Raw genomic sequence first — 24,477 nt, forward strand, 5'->3', positions numbered from 1 at the left:
AAAGCTGAAGGAGCACATAATCACTAGACCTGCTCTACAAGAAATACTAAAGGGAGTTCTTCAGACTGAAAAGAAAGGATATTACACAGTAGTTCCATGAAATAATAAAGACCTACAGTAAAGGTAACCATTTGGGTAATTATAAACACCAGTATTACTGTAGTGTATAGTTGATACGTAAATGCACTTCTTATATATATCCTACAGGTGCTAAACTGCAAATGCATTAAAAAGCAATGATAAATGTATGGTTTTGGACAAAGATATAAGTGGTGGAACTAAGGGGTATAGGAAAAGTATATGTGTATGCTATTGAAGTTAAGTGTGAATCAAACCAAACAATTATTTGTTTTTAGGATGTTAAATTTTAACCCAGTGGTAACTACAGGTAAAGTAAATGAAAAATATATACAGATAGAAAGAAGAAGACCCTCAATATGGTATAGTACATACACACATACACACAGACACAGACATAGACACACAAAACAAGTATAAAAGTATGCATTGACAAAAGAACTGAGGAACAAAAAAAGGTATAAGACACACAAAGGCTAAATAGCAAAATGGCAGAAGATAGTCATGCATTATCAATAGTGACTTTAAATGTAAATAGATTAAACTCTCTACTAAAAAGGCAGTGACTGGGAGAATGGATAAAAAGGCATGACCAAACTATAGGCTTGTCTACAAGAGACTGACCTTAAATTCAAAGATACAAGTAGATTGAAAGTGAAAGGATGGAAAAAAATATACCAGGCAAGTAGTAACCAAAGGAGGGCTTGGATAGCTATATTAATTTAAGATAAAATGAACTTAAATACAAAAAGAGTTGCAAGGGACACAGATATACACTATATGCTATTAAAGGGCATAATTCAACAAGAACCTAAAGAATTATAAATATATATGTACATAACAATATTGTCCCAAAATACGTAAAGCAAATACTGATGGATTTGAAGAGTGAAATTGATTGTTCTACATTAATAATAGGAGACTTTAATGCACCAATTTCAATAATCGATAGATGGGAAGCAGATTGGACTTATATTTACCATATGGGAGCCCTGGGATCACTTTCTGGGACTTCCTTGTGAAGGCAAGCTGGCCCTCATCCACAAAGAGCTGATGGCCTGTGCTCTTGGAGAGCTGACAGCCTGTACCCACAAAGAGCTGACAGAGCCAAATGACACAACAAAGGGAGATGCAGAGGAGAGACAGTGAGAGACACAGCAGACCAGGGAGCTGGCTTGAGAGTGCCTCTCTCCCACATCAGAGCTCCTAGGACCAGTTCCTGGTGCCTCCTAAAGAGAAGACAAGAAGAGAAGACATGCAGACACAGAAGAACATGCGGCGAATGGACACAGAGTACAGACAGTGAGCATAAGTGTCAAAGGGAGGGGGATAAATAAAACATATAAATCTTTAAAGTCATAATAATAATAATGGATAGAATTTCTAGTCAGAAGGTTGATAAGAAAATACAAGACTTGAATGGTACTCTAAGACAACTAGACCTAACGGACACATATAGAATACTTCACCTGACAACAACAGAGTACACATTCTTCTTGAGTGCACATGGGTCATTATCAGGATAAACCATGTGTTAGGTCAAAGAGCAAATCTCAGTCAATTCAATAATATTGGAATTATAAAATGTATCTTCTCTAACCATAATGGAATGAAGCTAGAAATCAATAACAGAGAAATGGAAAATTTACAATGTGTAGAAATTAAACAACATACTGTGAAACAACCCATAGGTTAAAGAGTTCATTACACGGGGACTTAGGAAATATCTTGAGGCAATGAAAATGAAAATATAACATACCAAAACTTTTGGGATAAAGCCACAGATATATGGAGTGTGTTTCAGTTTCCTGGGCTGCTCAAGCAAATAGTGTGCAATGGTTCAGCTTAAAAAAACGGGAATTTATTAGCTCATACTTTTGAACGTAAGATAGAGTCCAAATCAAGGCATCATCAAGGCAGTGCTTTCTCCCTGAAGACTGCGGCTTTCTTGGGGTTGGCTGCTGGCATCCTTGGTCCTTAGCTTGTCACATGTCAAGGTCATGGTGGCATCTCCTAGTTTCTCCCTTCTTTTCTGGGTCCCATTGAAGTTCCACTTCTTGCTGCTCTCTCTGCAGCTTTTCTCTCTGTCTGAGTGAATTTATTTTCTTATAAAGGACTCCAGTAATAGGAGTCCTGACTGAGGTGGGCCAGACCTTAACTAAAGTAACTTCAGCAAAAAGTCCTACTTATAATGGATTCACATCCACATGAGGGATTAGGTTTAAGAACACGTTTTTCTGGGATACATATAACTTCTAACCATGGTGTGTGTGTGTATAATGTGAAGGGTATTATATATATACCTTTCACATTAAAATTAAGAAATTTCAGGTAAAGAAATTTTACCTTGCATCTTAAAAATTCATGGAATAGTTATCTAGTTATCTCCCTGGATTTTAGTTGCTCTAAATTAAAATGGGTCAAATCAATTTAACTATAATTTAGTAAAATAAAACATTTCCCTGTGGTCTGACAACCTCCATGAATAATGCATCTTTAATAGCTGTCAATTACGGTAGTTTTTAGAGATTTATGATGGAGGTATAAATGTCTCAAAAAGGCAATTTCTAGTCCAAACTCAGACAATTTTTTGGATAGAGTGCCTGTGACAGCTCATAAATTACTATATGGTATGAAAAATAATAGAAAACATTCTGAATGTCTCCATTTGCTGCTTCCTATTCTTTGCTATTCCATTTTTTCAACTCTATAATTCCACTATCAGAATCACAAAATTTTAGAGGTGAAAGGATGCTAAGAGACCATAAAATCTAATATTTTTATACAAATTAAGAGTCCAAAACCATAGAATTTATGACTGGTCTGGTCTTTTCAAATAAATCTGGAAGCCTGTAAATGTAGGTACTGGAAACCCATAAAGAATTGCTACAAAATATATATTGAGAACAACGTTAATGTTCAACAGAAGACTGAAAAACCAAAAAAAGATGACTATGAATAGATAACAATATGAATATTTCATGTGGTCAAAGATGCCATATACTAATTTAAAAAGCAACCAGCTAGTACAAATTATTTGCTACATTATTGAAATGAATTTATCCCTTTTACTGACATACCATTTTCTATGCTCAGAACAGGAGAACCTGGAACTTCAAAGAAAGGGAGAAGACGTTAACTCTCATAGTTCTGATTCCATTTCTTCTTCTCCAGTTCATGCAGTATTCCCATGTTCCATATTTTCTTTATTCCTCAGAGATACTTCATCTGGCTGTGAGTGACCAATCCTTAATGTCAATGAGAGATGTCACACAGAATTATTAGAAATTTTCCTTGTAACATAATAGCCAGCTGTAGTTCCAGGTCCACAGATAGTGATAAAGTCTTATGGAATATTCATAGGACTAACTCCTTGTATTAGTCAGGATTCTCTAGGAAACAGAATTACCAAGAGATGCACAAGTCCAGGTTCTGCAGGCAGGCTGCAAAGAAGGGGCTCCAATGAAAGTCCATTGAAAGTCCTTGATGAGCTTCTAGGAGGCATTGGCTGTCCAAAGATGAGCTCGGAAATTCTCCCTGAATGCTGAAATCACTTCCCCTTTTAAGGCATTCAACTAAAGCATCACTCATTGCTGATGGCAATCTCCCTGATTCATCAATCAGCTCTCTATGAAGTGAAGTCAGTGGTGACTAAAGTTCATAAATGCCCTCGTATTGCAATTAGCCCCAGTGCTTGCTTGACCAAACAACTGGGCACAATTACCTGGCCGAGTTGACACATTAGCCTAACCATCATACTCCCCTTTCTGAAATTGAATTCCTACTGGGAGAACCCTAGGGCAGTGCCTCTCTATTGGGGAAGGCTGTATATGTGCTAGCGGAGTGTCAAACCTATCATGACCCATTTGAGTAAAATGAGCATCACCACAAAAGCAGGCATTGAAACACTCTATAACACTGATTCAGAAATCTGTGTTTCATTTCTTGAAAATCTGAGTTCCATCTCTTACCTTAATTCTGTGAATCCTTGTCTTTTATATTTTTAAATTATCAGCCCCTTACCCAAATGAAAACCTCTGTGTTAAGTACACTTCATCATAATACCCATGTGGACTTCTAAATCACAGCCATATAGATTGTGGAATGTCCATGAATATAATATTGGCAACACATGTAAGCCAGTCTCCATTTCTTGGGGTTAAATACTTTTGTCAAAAATGCTTTTGTCAATAATTTTCATTCTTTTAAATATATATGTATGTATGTATGTATGTATGTTTCTTTTTCTTGAGTTAATTTTTTATTTTTAAAGAAGCTTTAGATTACATAAATGTTCTATAAAAAATATAGGGGATTCTCATACATCTCTCCCCCTCCCCTTCTCACACATTGCCCCATTAACAACACCTTTCATTAGTGTGGTACATTCGTTACAACTGATGAATGCATGCTGAAGCATTGCTACTAACCATGGACTATAGTATACATTATAGTTTACACTTTGCCCCACACAGTTTTATAGGTTTTGACAAAATGTATAACAGTCTGTATCTGTCATTGCAATGTCATGCAGGACAATTCCAATATCCCCAAAATACCCCATGTTACATCTATTCTTCCCTCCCTCCCCTCAGAATGTCTGGTGGCCACTGCCTTTATATCAATGATACATTGATACATTGCTAGAATAATCATAAGTCCACTTAAGTCCATTGTTGCATTCCACCTTATGTTTGTTCATTCCTCAATCTTGAGGATTTGGGGATGGTAATGCCTACTCTGTTTCTGATTAAGAGGGGCCTTTAATATCATGAGGCAGAGAGCTGGAACTCTCTTGTTGGCAGTTGTAGTTGTATTTTTGGGGATGGATGTTGTCCATAATCATCATTTTGTTAGTTGCCCTGGGCAAGTCCTGGACAACTGGAGTCCTGGAGAGTTGATTTCAGCAATTTCAACACTTGCTGAAATTCAGGGCTCAGCTGACATATGACCAGACTGAAGATGTTTAAATCTCTGGGACATATATTAAAAGAGTATAGAGATAATTGTAGATTCAAACAAAAGGGGCAGAAGAGCCATCTATAGGGAAATTGTGTCTTACTCTGTTGCACTGGGGAGCATGTATTCCAAAGCAAGGCCCACTGGCAGGGTGTCAAGTTCCTGAGATTGCCCTGCCTGTAATGTCTAGATGTCTCTAGAGCCCTCAGGAGACTTGATGTTTGAGGCCCTGTTTGCTGTGGCAGCCAATGAGACCCTGCTGAGATGTCCATAAGCGTAACCTCTGGAATAACCTCCCAACTCACTTTGAAATCTCTTAGCCATAAAAACTCATTTGTATTTAATATTTCCTCCTTTTGATCAAGGTTTTTTTTTCCCCCAGATGCATAGGTAATTGGTGCTTGGTAATAATCCCTCAGTGCCAGGAAGGCTTATCCCCAGGAGTCATTAATAAATATCACTCTGGATGTTTCTTAAGCATTGTTTTATTTTTCTGGCTGCCAAAACAAATACCATACAATGAGATGCCTTAAATAACAGGAATTTATTGGCTCATGGATTTGAGGCTAAGAGAAATCCAAAACCAAGGCATTATCCAGGCAACACTTTCTCCCAGAAGACTGTGGCTCTCCAGGGCTGGCTGCTGGCAGTCCTTAGCCCTTGGCTTTTCTGTCGCATGGTAATGCACATGGCAGCTTCTCCTGGCTTCTCTGGGTTCCCTTTACCTCCAGTTCCTTGCCATGACTTTCTTTCTATGTTCTGAGTTTCATCTGCTTAAAAAGGACCCCAGTAATAGGATTAAGACCCATCCTGGTTCAATTGGGCCACACTTTAATTGAAATAGTCTCATCCAAAGGTCCAATTTACAAAGAAATCTCACCCACAGAAATGGATTGAAATTAACAGCATGTTTTTCTGGGGTACATTGCTCTAAGCCACCACAGGCAGCTTGTTTTATTTCTTATCTACCAGTATCATATTGTTATAATTCCATGTTTTCCATCAGAATTTGGAGTTTCTATTATTCCTTCTACAACTCCCTTGATTAGAAAGAAATTATAAGTTGAGGAACACTTCATAACTACATGAAATCTTTTTTATACGTTGTGAACCAAATTCATGGTTTATATGCTTTCCAAAATTACTACTTTCATATTAAGACAAAATAAAATGAAAAAAAACTGAATTCTCTGCTTTGACACAACTGAAAATATTTCCAAAAGCTCAAAATAAAAGTCTCAACTTATTTACTTCCCAGCAAATTCTTAATGGCTCTTCCTTTTCAATGGCCTCTGCCCATTTGTCACTGGTGTCCAGGTTTAGAAGAGACAAGTGTTCTCTGATTCACAATGATGATTCAAGACCACTGTCAGGGTGACCCACCTCCTTTACCCAATCTAAAAATATGAGGAGGCTTCACCTGTGCTTGTGCATTGTTCCTTCAACTGCAGTGGTTTAGCTGTGGGAAGTTCTGCTATATTTTTGGTAGTTCAGTTGCAACTTGTTCTCATTTAGATTTCCAAGCAGTCTACAAGACTCCTATCAGCTGGTTGAATTTTGGAAACCAGGATTGGGGTTGGAAAAAAAAGGTTGATATTAAAATTCTGAGGATCAGAGTGGACTAGATACAAATTTGGTTGTTGTAATGGTTAGGCTAAGGTGTCAACTTGGCCAGTTGAGTTGATTACATAGATTGCCATTTACATCTACAATCAACTGAGTAGATTGCTGTCAGCAATGAGTGATGTCTCATCCAATCATTTGAAGTCCTTAAAAAAGGAAGTGATTTCACCATTCAGAGAGAGAATTCCAATTTCTACATCAGAGAGCCAGCATCTCCTGGGAAACTCAACAATGACCTTCATTGGAGCCCCTGGTTTGTGGTCTGCCCTATGGAATTTGGATTTGTGCATCCCCACTGTTGCATGAGACAATTTTATAGAATTTCATTCTATTTACAGATATCTCTTGTTGGTTCTGTTTCCCTAGAGAACCCTGACTAATACAGATGTTACTAGAATTTACATTTGGAAGGGTTGTGGGTCAGTTAGTTCTTGCTGCATAACAAATCAACCCAAATAAACCCAAAACATAGTGGCTTAAAACCGCAACTATTTATTTAAATATATTGTATGTGGGTATACAATTAGGTTAGACTCAGCTGGGGAGCTTTTCTATCTTTTCAAGCTTTGCTCAAACATTTACAGTCAGCTTCCAGCTTGGGTGGGGTTGAATGGTCTAGCATGGCTTCACTTCACTTTGTATCTGCTCCACAGGGCACTCCTTGCGCACATCAGCACTGCACGTGGGCCAGCTCCACACGGGTCCAAGAAGGCCCAGGGTTTGAAACGCGGACCTCCCATGTGGTAGACGGATGCCCTAACCACTGGGCCAAGTCCGCTTCCTTCTTAGGACCTTCTTGAAGTAAAGTTTTGAAGGAAGTATTTTTGGATTTGCTCCATGTAAAGGAAATATAAACAAATATTTGGGGCAAAAGGCAAAGCAGTAAGTAAAGTAACTTCTGTTTTAGAATAAAATACCTTTTGAGATACTGTGATAAGAAAACTGGAGCCTGAGATAAATTCAGTTTTCCTCAACTATTCTTTGTGCTGCTGGGGCTTGGAGAGCTGCAGAATTTCTTCCTCTCGGAAACAGAAACAGGGACTAGATAGTTCTAACAGTTCATTCCATATCTAAAACTCTGATTCTAAGCTATGTCCTCACAGTTAGAAAACATGTCATGTGCAAGGAAAAAGAAAAGAGTTAAAATACAGCCCCTTCATATTCTTCTGGTACTTGTTCATCCCATGGTAAAGCATAAATACGGTTAAGGAGGTGCAAGTTCTGATATCCCGTTGCTTCCTCTTTTGAAGCGCTCGCAGTGCTGTACCTTCTTTGCACCGATGTCCTGTCCACGCCATCTCACCCCTCAGATGATCCTTCTTCCTCTCTTACTCTTGCTTTCATCCTATTGTGTAACACCTCTGGTAGAGACCACCTGAATCTTCAAGTGTATGTGTTATTATGGACAGTCACAGGATGAGTGTGACTTAAGTTAGAGTCTAACTCTGTCACAGCATTGTGTGGCTTCTGGTATGTGAGCAACAGTTTCCTAAATTATAAAATTGAAATATTTACTTGACTAGATAAATAATTGTTATTCTAAATATCAAATGAGCAGTTTCAATTTGATTATATTATCAGGGTCCTCCAATCATTCAAAAGGAGAAGACATTCTTTCACGTTATGTATTGGGTGCAGCACTACTTGTATGCAGGTCAGATTTCATATCAAATAAATAAATAGGAATTCAAAATCACTCAGTAGCAGTAGCAAAGTAGATGGTATTTTTCCCAGAAGCATTTCTTTAGCAAGAAAATTTCCAAGAATAAATACTCAGTATCACAAATAGATATTTTTTGGTGACTGGAAATTTCACCTAGAAATGTGTTGTTCTCAAAAGTAGTATGTGCTCTCTAACAAAAAGGATACAGTAATTACGCACAAACAAGCTAATGATCTGAGTGTATTGCCAGCTCTGGGCAGTCCCTGAAAATGAGAACAGGCAGAGTATCACCTTATGACTAGATGAAGGAAGCAGTTGTACAAGTAGTAGCGCAGCGATCAAACATCCCTTCAGGAGGAAACATCTTTCCACTGAACCTGCCATGCAGTTGGAAAAATCCCCATTGGACACTTCTTTGGGTTTACAGCTTAAATGCCTCTGTTAAGGTATAAATACAATCTAACAGAAATAAAGGGGACTGCTATTAAACCTAGCCCATCTCCCGTGCTTAAGCAGCAGTAACTCAGGTAAAGTCGAGGCAGTCCCCATGGCTGGGATGGGATGGGGAGAAACAGTGATATTGAGACGTGTGTAGCTGTTACATGATTTGACTACTGGCCCAACCTTCTGGATTCATGCCTGACTTCTGTGGAGAGGGAAAGATATAAAAAAAGATTGGAGGTGGTGGACTTGGCGCAGTGGTTAGGGTGTCCACCTACCTCATGGGAGGCCAGCAGTTCAAACCCCGGGCTTCCTTGACCCGTGTGGAGCTGGCCCATGCGCAGTGCTGATGCGCACAAGGAGTGCCCTGCCATGCAAGGGTGTCCCCGGCGTAGGGCAGCCCCACACGCAAGGAGTGCACCCCGTAAGGAGAGCCGCCCAGCACGAAAGAAAATGCAGCCTGTCCAGAAATGGCGCCGCCCACACAGAGAGCTAACACAACAAGATGACACAACAAAAAGAAACACAGATTCCCGTGCCTCTGATGACAACAGAAGCAGACAAAGAAGATGTAGCAAATAGACACAGAGAACAGACAACCGGGGTGGGTGGGTGGGGGAGGGGAAATAAATAAATAAATAAATAAATAAATCTTAAAAAAAAAAGACTGGAAAGAAAATTAGCTTATCTTAGTAATATATCAAATATCGAGCAACACTGTTTGGGAACTCTTATACTGGAATGTAATTCCAAAAACCACATAAAGCTCTCTCCTGCTCTTCCTCTTAAGGCATCCTTAGGATTTCTGTGGATGAGAATTTAAGTGTGGATGGTAGAAGACCCTGAGAAGGGAAGAACTTGAAGAGGAGCTCAAGAGTATGGTGTAGGAAACTGTAGACAAAGGCTGAAGGTAAAAACTTGATGGGAATGTTTAAGCTCAGCTTAAGGAAGAGTTCTAAATACTTTGGGGGAGAAAGAGTGAAGTTATAGATGGTGTGAGCTATGACGTAAATTTAAAGAGGCAATAAAATTTGGGTATTGCCATTACTATGACCCATCTTGTGTCAACAGTCCAGCGAGGCCTGGAAATTTCATCTCCTGTCATCACTTTGCCATGACTTTGGTCTAGAAGAAACTAGAGAATGAAACAACTACCTGACATGGGTACCATATTGGTGGCTTTGAGTAGTTAAAGATATTAAAAAACAGCATCTCTAAGTTGAGCAAGAAGTTTTCCTTGAAGTAACTATATGTGGTAACTCTAAACATCAGAACTACCAACCCCCATGTCATCTGGATCCTCATGACACTTGAATTGAGAGCTACTATTTTCCTTGTATATTGCTTTGTTTTTTATCTCAAACTTTGCTTTCATATTTGTGTTTCGGGGCTAATGTTCCTTCAAATGTGATAATACATGTTAACATTGATCATTTTTTATTTAATTTCATGTGCTCTGTTTTAATGCTCTGGATTCTGATGTATCACGTCTTAGAAGAGGTGGCACGGCAGTGGTGATGGTGAATGAACAGAGGGACTTGGCCTACGTGGAGTGTGAAAGGACCCAGAGGGTTGTATTAGTCAGGGTTCTCTAGGGAAACAGAGCCTACAGAAGGTATCTGCAAATAGTATGAGATTTTATAAGATTGTCTCATGTGACTGTGGGGGTGCACAAGTCTAAATATGTAGCGCAGGCTGCAAGCTAGGAGTTCTGATGGAGGCCCTTGATGAGTTCCCTAAGAGGAACTAGTCAGCTGAAGGAGAGGTGAAAACTCCTTTCTGACTTCTGAAATCATCACTTGTCCTTTTAAGGCCTTCTGCTGATTGCATGAGACATATCCCATTGCTGAAGGCAATCACCTCAGTTGATTGTAGATGTCCTTGGCCAGAGATACAATCAACTTACTAATGATTTAAGTCTACCAATTGTCCTCAAAGTAACAATTAGGCCAGCACTTGCTTGACAAAACTATGGGGCCCCAGTACCCAGCAAGCTGACACAAGATCCTAAGATCACAAGAATTAAAGGCATTTCATAATGTTTCCTAAATCCAATTGATAGCACAGACATCAGCAGTCTAGATGGTCAGAATAGAAAATAATTATGTTTTGAATAAAATAAGCGGCCCTTAAAAAGCCATCCTCTGTGTCCCTCCTTCTCTTCATCTTTCACTCTCTTCTAAAATGCAAAGTACAATATGAAATCACAGAAAAAATTCACCTTGGACTTAGGGATTTTTACCTAGCGGTCAAAGTAAATATAGATTTGTATAGTCTGATTAGAAAGCAGAAGACTAGGTCACCAAAATTTCCACAAATAATTCATTATAAAAAATAAGCAAAAGTGCAGTGATCTACCAACACTCAAATCAGGAAAGAGTTCTCATTTGTTAGCCCTGTCAAATTGATGTTCTTTATTTCTGCTTCTCTTTATTTTCATACAGAGACATTGTTTAGGAGGGCGGTCAAGGTGCTCAGAGAAATGACAAATAGGCTCTTTTTGAGAGACTCGTTGCTTGTGTTGTGCAAGTCATTTCATGACTATATTATGTAAAAAGTATGTGTTTACGTGTCTGCCTTCTTCATTAGGATGAAGGTCATTTCATCATGTTATAGCTTTGGCACAAAGCCTAGTGCCGTGATAGCATCGACAAGCAGTAAATATTTGTGAAACAGACCTAAATATTTGAAAGTCACTTTTTGTTTCATAGAATCATTTGAAACTTCTGTCCCTCTTTCTAGGCAGTGTGGATCTGTGAGGGTGCATGTATGAGAAGGTGGTGCCAGAGATGCTGAGGATAGAAAAGAAGAAAGACGTGTTGACAATGCTGAGAGTCAAAAATAGCTTTCAGGCCCGTGTTTCTGACAGTGACCTTATGGTTGCTCAATTGTCTGTAGTTTAACTGAATTGACTGAATGACACTCATTCAATATTAATTGTGGAAATGAAATGACTCACTTCAGTGGATGCTCTTTTCTGCCAGCTACTCGTGTTCTATCAAGTTGCAGTTAAGGCAAGAAATTTATGTTATAAAAAGAGTAAAAGTAATGTGTGTATTAAATACAGGAAATAATTTTCACTGTTTCAATGAAGGGAGTTTTAACTCAGCACCAGTTTTGGGTATTTCTTCCAGGAAGGTGGAAGGAGAACAGAGCCTTTGAAAGACTGTCATAGTATCTATTATAATTTGTAGGGGCGTTTCCAAAAGAGAAAGTGTCGCTAGGCAGACCCTGAATGTGCCCTCTGTAGGGTACAAACTGGAGGAGATGGGAAGGAGCTCGCGCTTTCGTATTCATGTCTGAGCCTACTACTCTCTCCTCCTTCCTTTCTTCCCCCTCTTTTTTTTTTTCCTGATTCTCTGCTATTCTCTATTCATCCAGGGCTTGTGGTTTTCATATTACTCTCCTTTGCTCTCTCTCTCTAACACATTAATGTTTGTTAAGGTTTGAGGCTTTAACTCTCTACACTGCATGCACTGCGGTTGTGTGTATTGGGGTGGTCAAGAGAAGATCAGCCACAGAGTCTCAGCGAGGACTGGCCTGTCCAGAGGCTGGCCACGTGGGCGGGTGCTATCTTCAGGTGCTCTGGGTATCCAGGGTCTAGCTCTACGGTGGGAAGGAACTTAAGAGGGAAGTGGAGACCACAGTAGTCGCAGAAATATTTCCCCTACAGTTATGTCTTGGGCTTATCTTATTAAGACCTTGGTTATGGATCTTAACAGATATTTACCCCCCCTGGACAAAAGATGAGTTGTACCTGGGCAGTATCTACAGCCTTTCTGGGTCTTAGGAGCCTCAGGTTAGAGATTGAACTAAATAATTTAGAAAGTGTCTTTCGGCTTTTAGTGTTAGGGTGTCTAAATTTTGTATCATTACGTGTAAGGTTGGATTTAAAAAAATTTTTTTTCTTTTTGCAAAAGGATATGGTGATGTAGACATTTAATGGGTTGGTATAAGTTTGTGCATTTGGCAACATCACACTGGAATTGTAGAATTTGTTTTGTGCTAGAAGTAAATACAAAGAATTGGTTACTCTCCCAGCTTAAAGGGAAAAAAACGTAGAAGTATAGTTCCAAAACACAAAATAAAAAGTAGATTCCTCTCTGCCTGTAATGAGGACTGAAAATTCAATTTCTTTGTTATACTGTTCTTTTAATTGTGCTTTTTCTATCATAAATCTAAAATTGGTAACCTGGTAATATAAATAAGAAACCTACTAAATTATGTAGAGAAAGGAAAATTGTGGCTGAGGTATCCTGACAGACACTGCAGTACGGACCCATGCTGGGAACGTGTCACAAAGAAGTCCTTCTGGTTTTAACTAAACCGTGGTGAACTAGCCCCAAGAGCAGCCCTCACTATGCCCAGAATTCCACACTAGGTTGAAGTCAAGATCCATGGTACCACCTCTATTCCTTAACTGCCCAAGTGCTAAAATGAGATTTACAGTCACTGCGAGTTCTAGTTTATTTTCTTCAGTACAAGCTAAAACTAGTTCTGTGTGAGAATTGATTGAATGCACATATTTAATACTCAAATCCATTTTCAGCTTAACTGTTTCTCTGTTCTTTTGTTTTGCTTGTTAGATTGATTTTAGTAACTGTATAATCTATGATGTGATAGAAATACAATTCTTCCATTTCCATGAGAGGGTGTCGCTGATGAACGTAGGTATACAGGATAAGACTCATTTGGAAGCAAGAGCCAATTTATCTTCTCCAGATATAATGTCTTTATGCTCTTGAAATAGCATGGTGATAGCAGGTGGGCAGCTCCGCTAGAGAGGAGGGTGAATGTCTCCATTTTAATTTGGCAACAGCCACTTGTGTGACTCAAAATGGGAAGTGTTCGCAGTGCTCTCTGACTCCCTGGCTTTCCTGCAGGCCCCAAGCTGGTCTGGCAGGTGTGCCTTCACTTGGGGAGTCTTTGGCTGTGCTCCGACAAGGTGACAGAAACGAGAGTTCTTAGATACAGAATTATAAATAAAATCAGGGCAGACGATGTTGTCCTGGTAACCAATACTACCTCACGGATAGTCCTCTTTTCCTCCACTGACTTTAACACTCTTTTGTGCCCAAGACCAATGCTAGCCTTTCAAGAAGGTGCCACCTATAAGAAAAGAGCTAACAGGCCGAAACCTCCTTGCCCACAAGCTGGTGGCTGATGTCTCTGTGCTGGTCTCCGAAGAGCGATGGATCTGTCGTTTCCTGGGAAGAGCCTAAAGACTATGTTTTGTTTTGTTTCTTTCTAAAAAAAACCATAGACAATTGACTGTGGGAAAACTTATCTGCCCATCCTTATACAGAAAGCTGAGCAGAAATGGCATGCAAAGAGTAAAATTCCAGATTGTGCAACTTTAACGGATGATGGTAAAACAAAGAGTGGGGGAGAGTTTCTGCACAGGAGTTGGTGAGGGGGTCCCCTGCTTAGAAATCAACATCAGAAAGACAAGAGGACACCCTCAACTGGTTCATTCATTCATTTTCTAATGTAATACACATTTATTTATTGTTGGCTGCAAGCCAAGCAGTGCCCTCAGAGCTGAAAATGCAGCAGTGGACTTAGTGGAGTCCCTCTTTCCACTGAAATCATACTCTAGTAAGGAGGTGGATCAGTCAGGATTCTGCAGAGAAACAGAGCCCACAAGGGGTGTGTGTGTGTGTAAGAGATTTATTACGAGGAATTGCTTTGCAAGGTTGTGGGGGCTGGCAAATCTGAGTCCCACGTGGTACCTGCATGCTGGAGATTCCAGGAAGGGAAATACTGAAGTCTTGAGGCAAGAATTCTTCTGACCCCTGGAAACATCATTTCTTGCTGTTCAGATTTCCAGGTGATTAGATGAGGTCCTTTCACATTATGGAAGCTAATTTTTACTTGAGTTTAACTGATGAAGATGCTGATCTCATCTACAGAATACCTGGCAGTAACAACTAGGACAGTATTTGACCAAGCAACTGAATAGCCTAACCAAGCCAAGCTGACACAAAGAATTAACCATCACAGGAAACAGACAATACATGCATACATAAACAATTATATTTTAATCAAATGGCAAACCTTTGGAATGTCTTAGGTAGAGCATGATGTAGAAATGATTTAAACTTTTTTAAAAAATCTCCTTTATGTAAAACGGTCTGTGGAGGAGCAAGAAGAAGAACCAGTAAGGATGCTGAAACTAAATCTTGGTAAAGTATTTTGATGGAATGAGTGAAGATTTCAGTGGTGCAGGAGCTGATAGTTACTGGATTTGGGATCTCTTGGAGGCTTTTTTGGGAGAATGCACATTGGATATGTGAGAAGGAAAGAAATTGAGGTTTACTTCTTAGATTGTTTTATCTGAGAAGATTGATACATAGTGTACCATTCACCTAGATGGAGAGTAATGAGATTAAGAGTAGGGTTTTATCTTCCTTTTTTTCCCATTCTCCCCCTTCCTCCCTCCCTTCCTTTCTCCCATCCTTATCTTTTCCTCCTCTCCTTTCTTTCAATTCAGAGGAAGGAATCCAGCCGCATTCACCTTGCGGAACCTGTTAGACACGTACACTGTGTTGGAACAAGGCCTACAGTACCCCTTGTCCATGGGATTTGCTTTTTTAATATAGAAGACAGACAAGAAACACCGACACAGACATAGTATAAATTCAGAGAATAAGTGCAAGGACAAAAATATGATAAATGCAAATGGTAGAATTATTCAAATTGGGTATTTCTGAAAGATAAACAACTAAATCTGGATGGATTCTATCACTCACCTCGCCGTAGAATTGGTGTTCAAGGAAGCTGATAGCATGTGTGACTGGGTTCAACTCTACCTTTAATTATTTGAGTGAGGAGGAGGATACATTGCTGAAATCTCTTTATGTCAGCTCAAATTTCAGTTTTCATATAGTTCTGCAAAAGGCTGTAACTTGTGTCTTTATTTTTCCTGAGTAAAAAAACCAAAAGATCTCTAGATTTGCCCAGTTTAAGGGATAATATATAAAACTCACAAAGCATCAAGTATACTTATTTCTTGTAAATACAAAAAGCACATATTTTCATGTCATATTAAATATGTTCAAAATATGTATTCCGTATCACTAAAGCACATAGGGACCCACTAACTCTTGTTAGCTATGTGGTGGATATATTTAAAAAACACATTCAGTATAAATAAAGTTGAAATCCTAGAATAAAATTTAAATCTATTAAAATACCTGTGAGCAGGAGCTGATGAATCTAGAATTATGATGCAGATGTTGATCTGCATCAAGATCTAAACAGAATCTGATTTGGCTTATGCATATATGATTCATTTGTTTAACTGTTTTTTTTTAAGTTGAAATAATTAGCTCTAATCTCCCAAAAAGGGAATGATCTGTACGTTTAAAAAAAATATTGAGATTTAGGATGAAGCTTGCTCAACATTTAATTTACTCAGAAAACATGCCTGTAAAAGGAATAAAAGTAAATTAAATAGCAGCAAATCAGTCAATTAGTTTATAACAGAAAAAAATATAAAAAAGTGAATAACTTTCAGAAGGAAAAATCTTTGTGCACTATTTTAGGATTTTAATAAGGTATTGTCATTTAGAGTTGTTTCTGTCCTTTTCTATTCTTTATCTTTCTTTTTCTTTTTACCACCTTTCTTTTTTTAAGTCAGAGGATGTACTCTTAAAAGAGGTAGAAAGGAAGTTCCAGTGACTGCAAAACATTACCTGTGCTCAGCCATTCAGCAGAGCACAGAGGTATGCATTAGGGAAGAAAGGTCACATTTAAAGAGGGAGCTTTAAGTTGAGCTAGTGACCCCTGGTGATAAAGGGAAAATTGCTGGCTAGTGCAGGGCCTTGATGGTGAGGATGAGAAAATGTGAATGTCAGGTGGAACTCAGCAGGGTACTAATAAAGGGATTAGAAGGCCATAAGGGTAGGAAGCAAGGTTAATTTTGTAGCAGTATTTTGACCAGGCTTAGGAGAAAGAACATTGAAAAGAGGCCAAGTGCAGATACATTGAAGATTCAAGTTAGATAAAATCCTAATATTAAAGAAGGGAAAAAAATAAAGGATTACACATGCAGGAAGATTAGTGAGTCAAAATAGCTAGGAAAGATGACATGTAGCATTTAAAAAATACAAAGTTGATAAATTACCCAAGATCTTTATCAAATAAATATGAGATTTGAATTCATCTCTCATGATTCCAAGTCTTACATTCTTTCCAGTATATGCTACTTGACTGCATATGTCATGTCTAACATTAGGGTAAATAACGATTTTTCAAAGCAAGAAAACTTTAGAGTTAAAAAAGAAACATATGGGAAGCGGACTTGGCCCAGTGGTTAGGGCATCTGTCTACCACATGGGAGGTCCACAGTTCAAACCCCAGGCCTCCTTGACCCGTGTGGAGATGACCCATGCACAGTGCTGATGCGCGCAAGGAGTGCCGTGCCTTGCAGGGGTGTCCCCCGTATAGGGGAGCCCCACGCACAAGGAGTGCACCCCATAACGAGAGCCGCCCAGCACGAAAGAAAGTGCAGCCTGCCTAGGAATGGTGTCGCACACACGGAGAACTGTCACAACAAGATGACGCAACAAAAAGAACACAGATTCCTATGCCGCTGACAACAACAGAAGCAGATAAAGAAGAAGATACAGCAAATAGACACAGAGAATGGACAACTGGGGCGGGGGGAGGCGGGGAGGAGGAGAGAAATAAATAAATAAATCTTAAAAAAAAGAAACACATATTCTTTGTGAGTTCCAAGGACTGACCAAATGGAAGGACCAAAAAAATTAATACGATGGCTGTCTGATTCAATGATAATATCATATTGTTAAATTAAAAGCCTTTTCTAAAAATCAGGATGGGTTTTGATTACTCTAATAAAGGAAGCTTAAAAAAAATTACTGCAATTCCATTGTAAATAAGCCTTCTACGTAGGAAAAGAAGGACTCTTTTTGTTACTTGTGTCCTAACTATAATTTTGTCTGCTTGTATGGAATTATATTTTTACCTGAATTGACTTGAACTCAATCTATTTTTCAATTATATCAAAGAATTACACTTGATCCTCTAATGACATGTTTTGCTTTGTTACCAAAATAAAGTGTCTGTGCATGGATTGTAATTCTAGATGTATTGAAGGTGCTCTTTACTCTTCTCTCCAACTTGTCCAAAGCAGGATGGTGAATAGAATGGTTTCTGTTCCAAGTGTGCAGGGAGCCAGCTGATCTTGCCTCAAAGCTTGATGGCTTTCTCTTTTGGAAGCATGAAACATGGTAGTCTTGGGGAGTTCCTCTTTGTGAAGAAACCCAATTCTCTTTCATTTTCCACAGGAATTTTCAAACAGTTTTCTTCCGTATCTACTTTTGTTGCTATTGTTTGTTGAATATTAGACCCTTCATATGTGAGATGTTGTATCTCAAGAACTAAAAGGATTTTCAGCTTCCTGGATATCTGCTGTTGTAGGCGTCCAGCACAGCCACCTCCTGCTTTCGACACGTTGTAGAGAACAGTACAGCTACCTTGACTGCAGACTGGAAAACCCTCCTGACTCATTCAGTTAATGCTAAAGTGCTGGGTCTATTAGCCACAGCACATTCCATTCACAGTCCTTCTTCAGTTCAAGATTACAACAGGGAATGGAGAATCGGAACTTCAGAAATAATTGAAAACATAGATAAAATGTATGAATATTACCCCAGAGGCTATGGTATACAATAAATGTCATATTACTTTATGTTCTTTATGACTCTTTGTTCTTTTATGACTTTTTGACTCCAGCTAGACCAACCGGTGTGGAATTCCATCACACTGACTGGGAGTAGATGGGTACTTTTCTTGTTTAGAGTCATACACAAGTCAGGGAGGTGTATCAGACTTGTGTCCATTGTTCCATTCATTGTTTGAACCCTGCTTAGCTGGGCTTCTTTAGTCCCTTGAGCCCAGGGGGCTGGGTGAACCCTGGAATCTGTTTAGGTCAGTGGGCTGGGTTCTAGCACAGCTTGGTGTTTGATGGAGTTGCCCTACCACGGAGGCCCTGCTATCCCTTTTATCTCCCATGCCTCTCTCTTTCCCCAATGCCTGCCTTTTACTTCGTTCGACAAGTGTATTGAAATATTTGGAGTTCTTTACTATTTGCACCTCTGTTTATTCTTTTTATCTGAATGTTATTCCAGGGCAAGTTTTAATTAAAGCAGCGAAAAACAAAACATGAGTACTTCCTAAAGATCTTTATCAAGATAATCAAAATACTTAGCAGGTGAACTGACAAAATGCCAAACAAAAATATCGTATTCGTATAGTTCTTTCACATCACTTCTATTAAAATGTATGACTCCTAACCCTGGTTGCTAATTCATCTCTTTCAGACTGTATTCTAATGGAAATGAATGGTTCCTTTGCTGTAAAAGAAAAGACATTGGAGACAAACCAAGAATCAACAGATTGCCCTAATTAACTGTTTACAGATATTTAATTTGAACAGAGAGAACTTAGACTTACAATGTTCTTTAGCTGCAAAGAAAGCATTATTTAATCCTGTGTATTGTGCTGCACTGTGAGCTACAATGAATTTACCTTCATTTTTATTCTGAATTTTAGTACACTTCAACTATTTTACTTTCTTTTCATTAAATTTGAATTTTGATTATTAAATATACCTCTGATACTTACACAAAATTTGTTTTCCAATATCTATTTAAAAGAAACTATTAAGCAATGGATGAAATATGGTTCTTTTCTAAAATCAGAGGATAATACAGCAATTTATAATGATAGAACCTTGCTTTTGACTAGGTTTGTAATAAAATAAGTCATGTTAGTATTTACACTATAGCCCAACAACAATCCTGGAGGATGCATTTGTATGTCTTCTTGACCTTTGAAAGACGTGGGGCACAAAATTTGCAAAGCAATTTTCCCAGTAATTTAGTATTTAAAGTTGAGACTTGTCCCTAATTATAAGGCTTCAATATAAGTAAATCTTTGAGTAAAAATCCAAACAATATCTCTGAGTTTGCCTTCACCCTCTTAGGAAGAAAGCGATATAGGCTGAATTCTCACAATGCTTTGGGATATAAATTGGCACTTGCTTTTCTTTCCTGCTTGGATCTAGATTGCTCTGGTGATTACATTTCAGTTGATAACACGGTTTGTCTTATTGTCTGATGGTAGCCTCATCAATGGCATCTAAGTCTAAAGTCCAAAATGTAGATTTCTATATCACTGATACTCTCTTCTTTTACCTGGAAAAGGACAATTGCTGCTTCCTGCCGATGCTGTGGATGCTTCTAATGCTAGTCATATGGTACTTGTGCATAGTGTATGTAGTCATATGATACCTGTATGGTGTACATAGTCATGATACCTGTGTATGGTGTACATAATATGATTCTTATATATGGTGTACATAGTGATATGATACTTGTGTATGATGTATATAGTCGTATGATACCTGTGTGTGGTATACATAATATGCTGCTTGTGTATGGTGTATACAGTCATATGATACTTGTATATAGTGTATATAGTCATATTATACTTATAATACATAATGCATACTAAAAGTTGTGAACTTACTAAACAAAAATTCGTATCATCACACAGGGCTCCCATATATCACCCCATCACCTGTACCTTGCATTGTGGTGAAATTCTTGTTACAAACTATGAAAGAACATCATCAAAATATTACTACTACATGAAAAAGCACCTCTGAGAGCCCTGGAGCAGTTAATGTATGCTGCTAAGGTTTCCACTACAGCTGCAAGGAAAAGAAGTCCTCATGCTTTCTGTCTGTCTGTGGCAGTCAAGATTGAATGGGGGAATACAGGAAATTAAAAAAAAAAAACAACTACTGCTAACTATACCCCATTTCTTATATTTGGTGTACTTTCCCCCCAACCTACCCAATTATTAACACACTCTCTGAGTATTATGCATTTGTTATAGTTCCTGAGAGAACATTCTCGTATTTGTTCTGTTAACCACAGTCCATCTTCCACCCCTGAATTCCCTGTTACATAGCCCCATGCATTGTACAACCATGTAGTCCCCCATGAGAGAAAACTTGGTAAAGTCACTGACACCTGCTTTACCATCCACCAGCTCCATAGGAGTTCTTGACTGTCCCACTTCTTTAAGTTTAAGGCTTGATCTTTCCTTACCAGGACTGCTTGTAACAGTGCCCTAACTAGTCTCAATTTTGGTCTGCTTCAATGTAGTGTTCATGAAGCAAATACAAATCTCATTTTTCATTTTCTATTTATAATATCTAATTAGCTCCCCATTTTTTAAAATGATACCAGAAGTTCCCTTATGTTAAAGCACATGACTATAATTCTAGCTTTGTCTGTAACCTTCAAACCTCACATACAGGCGATTAAATTCCTTCTAAACTGCCAGAAAGGGGCATTTCCCTAGGTTCTGTGCTAGGAGTATGTGCCCAAAAGATATTTGTTTAATGAAAAAACATTGAATGGAAAAAATACAGAAAAATGTGACTAACTTGTTAGTCGTATGGTACAAGGAAATACTTGAATGAATATTCATTGGAAGAATGAATAATTTTGTGCCAATTTGAAATAAGAATGAAAAGCATGGAAAAACACAAAAGCATAGTTAATTGTGTTAAATAGAAATCCCCAACATATACTTATTGATTAATGCATGAATGACCTTCTCTAAGTCAATGCTAAAATGAAATTGTGCCAGCTTAGTTAGCTGTGTTTTAGAGTACCTGGCTGCTTTAGTTTATAATGATCACGTAATGTGAAGATGACCTATGCTGATTATTTTTGGTCCATGTTTTAGTTTCTCTGTGCTTGTAGAGTTACAGTTATAGTTTCTTATAATTAGTTCTCAAGGGGCAATATTTTTCTATTATGTAGCAAGGGAAAAGCTGGATGCTAATATACTAAACATTTCATAAGTTCTAGAATGTCACAATTGATTGCCATGATTCCAATTTGTTTGAGCAATCCTAATGCCCAACCCTAACCTTTTCCACTCCCAGTTCACGCAGCATATCCCCCAGGTTTCTAGACTTTGGATTATATAAGCATAATATAATTAAAATATAGATACATATTATCATATACTTATATTTAGTATAGTTATATTTAAATAATATCATATACTTAAAATTATATATACTGTATAATGTTTCCAGGAGTTGCCTCTCAGCATTTTTTGCCTCCAAAATAAGCCAGAAGTGTTACAGCACCACCATAACCATGCCAAGGCATGAGGACTGGGTGAATACAACGAATACCCAAACATTTGATAGGGAAAATGAAAATTAGTCATAACTCAATAAAGAATATGTGCAGTTGTCTGATATTCTATCAGATTAGTGAGAGGAAAGAAGGAATTCTTTGCGTCTGACCAGTGGGGACTGATAGCTTCGCCTGGTTATAAAGGGGTGACACTTCTTGCTTGCTTTGGGGATCATTGAACTGAGGAGCAACTCCTAGAAACAATGTTTGAGGAGTTGTTGGGTGTCTACAAATCTAAGTGTTTTGAGCTTGGGCTTTAAAATCCAAATAGATCTGCACAGGTTAGACACCTAGTTGGGAAGCCACGTGGTTTGGGAGTTAAGAGTATGGGTATGCAATGGGGCTTTTTCTTTTTTTGCTTTTATTATTTTTTTTAATATTTATTTATTTATTTTTTAAAATTACATTAGGGCTTTTTCTATAATGTGGGAAATCACCAGCAGGAAAAGTCAATGGGAGCCTCCTTTGAATGAGTAGCCAGGGCAAGCGGCAATAGGACAGAAATACAGCAATGCAGTACACAATTAAAACAAGAAAAGAAAGTCTGACACAAATAAAGCAAATCTTTGGTCCTAGGAGGATGACAGACTTGTGGAACTGATACAGATTCACCTGTAGCTTTAAGCCATGCATTTGATCCAAGTATAGATCAGTCACCCACAAGATATATGCAAAATAAATGTTCATTGTGATATGCTTTTACAGTTCTGGGGTTGTTACCTAGTAAAAGGTGACTGATAAACCGAAGAAAATCTCTCTCTATGTGCGTTATATATGGCTGGTATTACTTTGAACGCTAATGTGCTTTTGTTTTGGTTGAGCAGCAGCTGACGTGATTAGCTTGCACTTAGAAATCACATTTTTTTAAGATATTGTGACTTGAAAAATTAGTATAACTCTCGGCATATATGATACTGACACTAAATGAGGCCTAGAAACAAGAATATTAAGACTGACTCAAGGAGGAGAAGGTCAGCTCCTAGGTCAGCACAAGCATACCAGGTTAAATTCACATAAGGTACCTATACTTTTGATGCAGTTACCCTATTGTGAATGTTTAAAGATTTAAAAAATTTTTTTCTTAGTCCCCAGCAGATTAGAAGCAGAAAATTAAGATGTGGCTGCTAAAAACAAGACTGCTGAAAACCTGGGAAGGAGAAGAAAAGAGAGAAGAAAAACAAACAAAAAAGATGTAAGAATTTATAAAGCAGCACAACTCTTTTGGGTCATATTCTATCGAGGCACTTGCCTCTAGATTGTAACTATGGATATCAGCATTAATTTAACACATATTACAAAATTTCTACTCATAATAGTGATGTGTCATTATGAAAATTGAAAATACATTTATTATTATCAGTTGGAATAAGGAAATAGGAAGGCATGTAAAATATTCAGGAAACGAATTCAAAGTATTTAAAATAATGAAGATTTTGCTGTTAAATAGTCTATACTTTGGTTATCTGTAAGTTTCACTTTTATGGAACTCTTTCAGTCGCCATGGTTAACTAAATGAAGCATATGCGTAACTTTCATTATTTATTTTCTTGAAAATCATCAGTATTTGTAAGGTATGTGGCTAATTTAAGTCTTGGTTGATTATCTGCATTAACTTGGTATTCAGTTTGACTTACGCCCTCCCCAGAGTGGATGACTGCAACAAATTTTGTGTAGATATAGCTCCAATAAGAAAAAGTATTTTGTTCCTCTTGATTTAAAAATGAAGCACCACCTATTTAATGAATACCAAAAGGGGCACAATTCTGGTGAACATATGAAATTAAGTGGTTCCACAGATCCTAGCCTTAGGCTAATATACCTGAGATATATTTAGACCCTCCAAGAAGAACATTTGAAAACTTTGTCTCACACATTCCAAAATACTTTAACATTGTGTGGTGTATTTTCTTGTTCTTCCACCTGTCACTATTATCATTTGAAAATTCATTTTCACAGTGGACTATTAAGGAAACCAGAAAAAAGAAATGCTTTAATAAAACAGCTACCCATATTCATTTTTACTTATTTAATTATTAATTTTTAATTAATTAATTTTTTGATGTTTTAATATTGTTTTTATTGCATTTGAGGACATTTGCAATAAATATGAGTTCATGGCCTTCCTTGGCTAGCGAATCCCTTTGCCCTGGAAATCAGATTTCTCTGGCACAATTCCATCACCAGAAATGGGATTCATCAAAACTACAAATGCCAGGACATTGAATATTTCAAACCTGTATTCAGTTATTCCTGTCTAAGTGACTCATTAGCTATGAAAGAAACCAAATGTAAATGCTTACTATATATAGTACAAATAAACAGATTCTTCATAGCAGTAAATAATAAAAGACTAATTTTCCCTGTGTTACCTCTTCATTGTTCTTCAATAATATTAGGTTATTTTGATGATAATAAAATTTAAGCAGCACTGCCCATGTTTTCTCAACATTATTTACC

The 24,477-nt window shown here is 37.9% G+C and overlaps 1 long non-coding RNA gene and 1 other non-coding gene across 3 annotated transcripts; both read left to right on the forward strand.

Moving 5' to 3' along the window:
- Positions 1–1,264: 1,264 nt before the first annotated feature.
- LOC131275951 (uncharacterized) lies at positions 1,265–23,256 on the forward strand. Of its 2 annotated transcripts, none has more exons than XR_009183415.2 (3): positions 1,265–1,380; positions 9,555–9,674; positions 23,106–23,256. It is a non-coding gene; the product is annotated as an uncharacterized lncRNA (long non-coding RNA). The 2 variants fall into 2 exon arrangements; XR_009183416.2 differs by lacking the exon at positions 1,265–1,380 and adding an exon at positions 7,465–7,542.
- LOC111761909 (small nucleolar RNA SNORA31) lies at positions 20,451–20,578 on the forward strand. The gene has a single exon (XR_002795146.1). It is a non-coding gene; the product is annotated as a small nucleolar RNA SNORA31 (small nucleolar RNA).
- Positions 23,257–24,477: the final 1,221 nt, after the last annotated feature.

The sequence above is a fragment of the Dasypus novemcinctus genome, chromosome 25 (genome assembly GCF_030445035.2).
Source record: "Dasypus novemcinctus isolate mDasNov1 chromosome 25, mDasNov1.1.hap2, whole genome shotgun sequence".
Classification (NCBI taxonomy): domain Eukaryota; kingdom Metazoa; phylum Chordata; class Mammalia; order Cingulata; family Dasypodidae; genus Dasypus; species Dasypus novemcinctus.